The sequence below is a fragment of the Helianthus annuus genome, chromosome 10, assembly GCF_002127325.2.
Source record: "Helianthus annuus cultivar XRQ/B chromosome 10, HanXRQr2.0-SUNRISE, whole genome shotgun sequence".
Taxonomy (NCBI): domain Eukaryota; kingdom Viridiplantae; phylum Streptophyta; class Magnoliopsida; order Asterales; family Asteraceae; genus Helianthus; species Helianthus annuus.
Window position 1 is genome coordinate 16,543,017 of NC_035442.2, and position 9,350 is coordinate 16,552,366.

Below are 9,350 nucleotides of genomic sequence, written 5' to 3' on the forward strand. Positions count from 1 at the left end.
TTTTTTTTATTATTGTAAATTATTTAAGTTGTATTCATAAGATTGCCTTTAGCGTTAACATGTTAACACCACCAACATCTGTTTCTTATAGGAAAATCAAAAACCATTGTTTAATCATTAGTTATGTTATAGAAAAACCCCTTCTGATTCCAAAACTATATTTTTTTTAAACGGTGACTTTCTTGTGTGTTCGGCCACCGCACTCCCCAAATTAGAAGAGCCTCATTGTCCCACTCTGGTCATATTATGTTGTCTTATCTGAGCCCACACTGGCTTCAGAGTTTGGGTTGGGCGTTCCCCCGGGAAACCATACCGCTAGATGCCACTTGACAGTTGTTGGGCCGCCACAAGAGCAAAACTCTCTAACGTAACACACGGTGGGATGAAAACCCGAGTGGGCTCAGGAGAGAACCTAACATCTCTGCAAGGAGGCAATTCCAAAACTATATTATATTATTATATTCTATATATTAAAAATCAATGACAGTGCTACATTGTTACACGTATCATTGATTAAATCAACTCATTCAAGCTCGAACACTTGGCATCCAACTTTAGATATATAAATGTTGAAGCCTTACCATGTAAAAGAGCCACTTACATACACTTTTTTTTCCAATCTTCCATTGTGAAAACACACAATTGATCGCTGAAGCTTCTTAGGACTAACACTTTGAGGAAGACACATATCAAATGTTGTAAGCAAATCATTAAAATACGTTTTCAATTCTTCATTGTTTTCTGTAAATAAAGATAAAAAACCAAAACCAATACAAAAGTAATGAGTGATATCAACTAATTGCAGTTATTCATAAACACTCAAAAATAACAATAAAAGTTATGCATAACTGTGAAAGCATAAACAACTTAGATGCTATCGCCATTTACCTAATTAACATTGAAGAAAAATAGAAATATGGTGGAAATTAGGAACGGAAATGAAGTAAGTCAATCTAGTGACCTTTTGCATCTACATACAAAAGGACAATCGAAGGAATCTGAAGAAGAATAAAGGGGTTGTGTCACAACCCCCGATCCCTAGTTCCCGGGAACGGGCGGTCGTGAGCCAGTTTCGGTGGTATCACGTTTATTTATCCAATTTGGCAGCGGAAATTTTCATCAGGACCGTAGTTAGGAAATATTTAATCAGAGTAAACCACCATGTTTTATAACATTAAACATATTGGGCAAAACCCAAGTTTTCAATACACACATTTCATAGGAATAAATCCTATTTATTTAATAAAAACAACCATTTTTATTCTTAGGTAACTTTATTGCCACTTTTCCAGGCCTCCAGTGCTGTCCAGCTGGCCTCTATTTGGCTTTCACATTTTGTTACCTGAAACGCGTTTTAAAAACATTTTGTCAGTGGGAAATACTGGTGAGTGAATCCCAGTTTAATCAGGTTTAAATAAAATTCACAGTGAACAGTATTGAGGGCGATCCCGCAATTACATTTGTTTCCAAGTTATATCAATTATCACCCGTTGGTACTGTCGAAACCCGACTTGTGGAAATGTTACTCCTTAACCAGGTTGTAACCAATTTTGTATACAAAACCCCAACATACCCACGATAATTGTATTCTTACAAATACTCAATAACTGTTATTCGCATAGAAAAGTATGTAAGGTTTTGTAAAAACAGTTAACAAAAAGTGGATCAACTCACATTGCTGTCTTAGGTTATTCTTTAGAGTTTCCTGGTGAATATCTATAATTTATACAAATGCACGTGTGTTAGTATAATAACCCATTTTAACATTAGTAATACCCTCCCCGAGACGGCATTCCAACGACTACGCCGGGCAGAACCACGACAGCCATTACGGAACCCTAGATCAATCGGGCAGCGCATCTAATACGTCTCCAGGGGTTATAATACTTACATTGTAGCAGAACCTCGCTAATTAGGGGGTATAATGCCCGGGTATAATAACGCCACTACAGAAATTTAGATTAAGAAAAGAAAGTTGAACGAGCAGACTGAAGGCCCGTTGCCTTCTATTTATAGGGCTGTAATCGCACCCTCTCGCGGCCCGCGTGAAATATGGGCAGGGCTTACGCGGCCCGCATGGCCTAGGGGTCTAGGCGTAGCTGGTCCGGGTCACCACCTAGGTTCAACACGCGTTATGACACGTGTCATCACCGGGCTGTGCCACAACCTGGGTCGCTCGCGGCCCGCATTAACTTAGACAAACACAAACGCGGCCCGCATGAACTAAAGATTGCAGCGAAGTTCATTTACATACTAATGCGGCCCGCCTTAAGTTGAGGCGAGGTCATACACGGCCCGCCTCAACTTAAGATTTAGAGTTTTTAATTTATTTTATATGTTATATTGTATTTTGGGCTCGGTTTTCACATACGGGGTGCATATAAAGGCATGTTGAGACATTTTAAATATATTAGGATGTCAAAATTATTATAAGGGTGTCGGTTTACATTTGGGTTGTTATATCCTCCCCACCTTGTTTTAGAGCTCGTCCTCGAGATCTACTGGAACAAGTGTGGATATTTCCTTTGCATTTCTGATTCAAGTTCCCATGTGTACTCAGGTCCTCTTTTGGAGTCCCACTTCACTTTGACCAGAACTAATCTCTTATGTTTGAGATTCTGAATTTTCCTATCTTCAATTTGTAGAGGTCTTTCTATAAATTTGAGTTGTTCATTTACCTCTATATCCTTGAGAGGTATTACGAGTGACTCATCAACTAAGCACTTTTTGAGATTAGATACATGAAATACATCATGTATTCCTGCCATTTCCTCTAGCAGCTGTAGCTGATATGCTACAGGTCCTATTCGTTTAATAATCTTAAAAGGTCCAATATACCTGGGACTTAGCTTTCCTCTTTTGATGAATCTTACCACTCCTTTCCAAGGAGAGACTTTTAATAACACTTTATCGCCTACTTGGAATTCTAATGGTTTACGTCTGTTGTCAGCGTAGCTCTTTTGTCGATCACGTGCTGTTTTTAGTCGTTCCTTGACTTGAATGATTTTGTCAGTAGTTTCTTGTACTATCTCAGGTCCAGATAGTTGCTTTTCCCCAATTTCTGCCCAACAGACTGGGGTTCTACACTTTCATCCATAAAGTGCTTCGAATGATGCAGCATTGATACTTGTGTGATGACTGTTATTATAAGAAAATTCTATTAAAGGTAAGTGATTATCCCAATTACCTCCGAAATCAATTACACAAGCTCTGAGCATGTCTTCCATTGTCTGGATTGTCCTTTCGCTTTGCCCGTCTGTTTGAGGATGATAAGCTGTGCTTAGATTCAATTTGGTTCCCATTGCTTTTTGGAAGCTTGACCAAAAATGAGAGGTAAAACGGCTATCCCTATCAGAAACAATTGATAAAGGAATTCCATGTAATGAAACGATTTCATTTACATACAATTTGGCTAATTGTTCCATATTAAAGGTTTCCTTCATTGGTAAGAAATGAGCTGATTTGGTTAGCCTATCTACAATCACCCAGATTGTATCATTACCTTTTCTTGTTTTGGGTAATTTGGTAACAAAATCCATTGTTATTAATTCCCATTTCCAAACTGGCATTTCTAATTGTTGTAACATACCTGAGGGTTTCTGATGTTCAGCTTTAACTTGTAAGCAAGTTAAACATTTAGAAACATAGGCTGCTACATCCTTTTTCATTCCTATCCACCAGAAATTTTTCCTTAAATCCTGGTACATTTTATCACTTCCTGGATGCATCGTATATTTAGACTTATGAGCTTCTTCTAATATACGGCTACGTAAATTTCCTAATTTAGGTATCCACATTCTCTTTTTATGGAACCTCCAAATTCCATCTGTTCCTTGTTCTAACTCCTTAATCATTCCTTTTAATCTTTCAGTATCCTCTTTGATTACTGATTCTTGTGCTTTTCTAATCTGATCATTTAAATCTACTTGTAGATTTAATTTAAGAGAACGTACCCTTTTTGGCTTTTCATGATACTTTCGACTTAAAGCATCTGCCACTACATTTGCTTTTCCTGCATGATACTGGACATCACAATCATAATCGCTAAGTAACTCCATCCAGCGTCTTTGCCTCATATTCAGCTCTTTTTGCCCGAAGACATACCTTAAACTCTTATGATTTGTAAAAATGGTAAACTTACTACCATAAAGATAATGTCTCCAAATCTTAAGGGCAAAAATTATGGCTCCTAATTCCAGATCATGGGTTGAATAATTTTCTTCATGACTCTTAAGTTGTCTGGAGGCATAAGCTATAACCTTTTGACGTTGCATTAACACACATCCATATCCTAACTTAGAAGCGTCACAATAGACTACAAAGTCTTCAGTTCCTTCTGGTAACGCTAGTATGGGTGTATGGGTTAATCTTTGCTTAAGGATTCTAAAAGCTTCTTCTTGTTTTGGTCCCCATTCAAACTTAACAGATTTACAGGTCAGCTTAGTTAAAGGAATGGCTATTCTAGAAAAATCTCAAATAAATCTTCTATAATAACCGGCCAATCCTAAGAAACTTCTAACCTCGGTTGGAGATTCAGGGGTTTTCCATTTAGTAATTGCCTCGATCTTTGTTGGATCCACATGAATTCCTTCATGGTTAACTAAATGTCCGAGAAATTGTACTTGTTCTAACCAAAACTCACATTTTGAAAACTTAGCATAAAGCTTTTCCTTTCTCAATAAACTTAAAAGTAATTGCAAGTGCTTTGCATGCTCTTCTTTACTTTTAGAATAAATTAGAATATCATCTATGAAGACTATTATGAATTTATCCAAATATGGCTTACATATTCGGTTCATCATGTCCATAAATGCGGCTGGGGCATTGGTTAAACCAAATGGCATGATAGTAAACTCATAATGACCATACCTTGTTCTAAATGCGGTTTTAGGAATGTCCTCTTCCTGTACCTTTAATTGATGATATCCTGATCTTAAATCGATTTTAGAGAAAAATCGTGCTCCTTGAAGTTGATCAAACAAATCATCGATCCTCGGTAATGGATACCGATTCTTAATCGTGACTTTGTTCAATTCACGGTAGTCAATGCACATACGCATTGATCCGTCCTTCTTTTTAACAAATAAAATTGGCGCTCCCCATGGTGATGAGCTTGGCTGTATGAATCCTTTCTCCAATAATTCGTCTAGCTGTTTCTTCAGTTCTTGCATTTCAGCGGGTGCTAAACGGTAAGGTGCTTTGGCAATTGGCGCTGTCCCTGGTAACAGGTGAATTTTGAATTCAACTTCCCTGTCTGGCGGTAGTCCTGGCAATTCTTCTGGAAAGACATCTGAAAATTGAGACACTACTGGAATGTCTTTTAATTCTTTTCCTTTAGTGTTAGTGATTATAGAAATCAAATACACTATAGATCCTTTCCTTATATAACTTGCAGTTTTCATCACAGAGATGAATTTAGTGGATCTAAATGGTTTATCTCCTTTAATTGTGATCTTTTCACCTCTTGGTGATTTTATCTGAATTGACTTTTGATCACATAAGATATTAGCTTTATTGGCTATTAACCAATCCATTCCTAATATGACATCAAATCCTACCAGATTCATTGGATAAAGATTTGCAATAAATTTTTGATTAAAAATTTCTATTCTTGTTCCTTGCAAGATTTCAGAAATCTTAACGGTTTCTCCATTTGCGGTTTCTACTAGACATTCTTGTGGTAGTTTAGTTAATGATTGATTTAGGAGTTTGCAAAATGAAGTATTAATAAAACTTTGGTTTGCACTAGAGTCGAATAATACTTTAGCAAATATATCATTAACTAAAAACGTACCAGCTATGACGTCTGGAATCATCCTAGCTTCGTCTGCAGTTAGAACGAATGCTCTAGCATTTTTAGTATTCTTGGTATTGGCAGCTGGAGCCAGTTTTGGACAGCTTGTCTTAATATGACCTTTTTCTCCACAGTTGTAACACATTCCATTACTGGTTTTTCTCCTGCAATTTTCTTCCTTGTGTCCTGGCGCATTACAGTAATTGCAGTAAGGAGAGCATCTTCCAGAATGCTTCTTCTTGCAGTTTCTGCAGTATGGTGCTGAGGTAGAACCTACATTCCTACGGTTGAAATTCCCTGAACAGAATTCTTGAGTAAGCTTTTGGGTTAGGTTTCTCCTCTGGTCTTCTTCTCTAGTTCGCACTAGTTCATCAGTCAAGGTATTGGCTAGTTCTACAGCTTCCTCTATGGTTTGGGGTCTAGCTGCCTTGACTACATGTCTAATCTCTCCAATTAATCCCTAGATGTAACGGGAGATTAACACTGGTTCTGGTGATGCAAGGGTTGGTACTATCCTAGCATATTCAAAGAATGTGGTAGTGTAACCCTTACTGTCTACCCGGACCATTCTAAGATTCAGAAACTTATTTGCTGTCTGTTCCTTTTCATTGGGAGGACAGAATTTCCTCTCTACCATATTTTTGAATTCCTCCCATTCCATGTTATAAATTCTATCACTTCCTCTTGACTAGAGGATAGTGTTCCACCATTCTAGGGCTACGTTTTTAAACAGATTTGAAGCAAACATTATCTTATCTTCTTCAGCACATTTGCTTATTTTCAGAACGGCCTCAGTTTTCTCTATCCAGCGTAGGGCTGCAATGGGTCCTTCATTGCCCGAGAATTCTATTGGTTTACAGGACCAGAATTCTTTGTAAGAACAACCATATGGCATGGTTCTTCTTCTTTTGGGAATGGGCGCTTGAAGTACGGGTCCATTGTTCACGCTGTGTTCCGGTTCACTTGGCCGTTTACTGCTATGCTTACTTTTATTATTTGCTTCTTGAACTGTTTGAATAATAAAGGGCATTGCATCTGTAATTCCTTGTGCCACTATGTGTTGAACGGCACTATTATCCATTTGGTTTCCATTGTTATTGTTGTCCGGATTCTCATTAATCACGTTATTGTTATTCTGGTTATCGTTATTCAGATTATCTTGATTTTCCTCGTCGGCCATCTGAATTTTAAACATTTACCAAATATTAATATCACAAATAATATTTGAATATAGCCAATCACATGACACATACTTTTAACCAAAAGTGTCGAGCATTGCGACTTTTACTCTATTTATATAGTATGCATCATTACACACCAGTACTGAAATTTAAATTACAATACCGACTGAAATGTAAAGCTACAATACTAGTAGTAGGCATCCGTAGTGGTTTTTTTTTCTAACACATACACACATATATTATTTTATTATTATTATTATTACTTCCGTTCCTGCCATCACATTTAGTGATATGGATTCATCCAAAAATCCATATTACGCTCGTCGTATTTCCAGATGAGGCGTTCTCCCACCTGTCGCATTCTCTCACTGCTTTCTAAAATTTCCTCACCGAAAGTCCTAAGTTCTTGGACATTTTCTGCACTCATTGGGGGTGCAGGTTCTAGGATTGGGTTTGGAATATAGGGTGCGGGTTCCTGATATGGAGGCATAGGGGCCTGGTACGGGTATGGATTCTCTAAAATTTCCCTAACATATGCATCACTAATGTTGTAGGGATCTTGAGGATCTAACCCTGGGTAAGCTCCTAAGTTGGGCATTGGCACATTTTCCTGTATTGGGTTTTGTTGCACGTAGTCCCTAACATCGTCCCACCAGGGGTCGTAGTTGTTTGGGTCTAGAGGATTTGGTGCAGGTACCCTAGGTATCTCCTCCGGGTTGTAATCAGGCATTTCTATTTGGTTTTCTACTTCGATGAGTTGGTCAGGATTTTGTGGTTGTGGTTGGGGTGCTAGCATTTTTTCCAGGTTTGGGTCAGCAGCAGTGGTTGCTAAAATATGAATATTAGTGATACCCCTATTGAGCATATCCTGATTATAAGCATCAGTCTCTCTTTTTGCTGCGGCTAACACTCGCTGCTCCTGCAACTTTTTCATTCGTTTCCTACGTTCATGCGCTCCCCTACTGAACCATCCCCTCTTTTTCTGAGAAAATGGCTCTTCAGATTGAGCCTTAAACACAAAGATTCCTTCTTCTATGTCAGCAGAATACCCCGAGAGGGCAGGCTGAGAAGAGGAGGTGCCTTCACTCCTAGGCGAACCGGACAATTGACGATACGCGTCAGAGGGTCCTTGGTCGCTCATACTGTAAACTAACAGATAGTCAGATAACACATAGCAAGAAAATACAATTATGCACGTATTTCCATAATTTATTTCCTAACACTTTGAATTTTGATGTCAGCAGAACACTTCTGTGGCTGAATCAGTGGCATAGCTCTGATACCACCTTCTGTCACAACCCCCGATCCCTAGTTCCCGGGAACGGCCGGTCGTGAGCCAATTTCGGTGGTATCACATTTATTTATCCAATTTGGCAGCGAAATTTTCATCAGGACCGTAGTTAGGAAATATTTAATCAGAATAAACCACCATGTTTTATAACATTAAACATATTGGGTAAAACCCAAGTTTTCAATACACACATTTCATAGGAATAAATCCTATTTATTTAATAAAAACATCCATTTTTATTCTTATGTAACTTTATTGCCACTTTTCCAGGCCTCCAGTGCTGTCCAGCTGGCCTCTATTTGGCTTTCACATTTTGTTACCTGAAACGCGTTTCAAAAACATTTTGTCAGTGGGAAATACTGGTGAGTGAATCCCAGTTTGATCAGGTTTAAATAAAATTCACAGTGAACAGTATTGAGGGCGATCCCGCAATTACATTTGTTTCCAAGTTATATCAATTATCACCCGTTGGTACTGTCGAAACCCGACTTGTGGAAATGTTACTCCTTAACCAGGTTGTAACCAATTTTGTATACAAAACCCCAACATACCCACGATAATTGTATTCTTACAAATACTCAATAACTGTTATTCGCATAGAAAAGTATGTAAGGTTTTGTAAAAACAGTTAACAAAAAGTGGATCAACTCACATTGCTGTCTAGGTTATTCTTTAGAGTTTCCTGGTGAATATCTATAATTTACACAAATGCACGTGTGTTAGTATAATAACCCATTTTAACATTAGTAATACCCTCCCCGAGATGGCATTCCAACGACTACGTCGGGCAGAACCACGACAGCCGTTACGGAACCCTAGATCAATCGGGCAGCGTATCTAATACGTCTGCAGGGGTTATAATACTTACATCGTAGCAGAACCTCACTAATTAGGGGGTATAATGCCCGGGTATAATAACGCTACTACAGAAATTTAGATTAAGAAAAGAAAGTTGAACGAGCAGACTGAAGGCCCGTTGCCTTCTATTTATAGGGCTGTAATCGCACCCTCTCGCGGCCCGCGTGAAATATGGGCAGGGCTTACGCGGCCCGCATGGCCTAGGGGTCTAGGCTTAGCTGGTCCG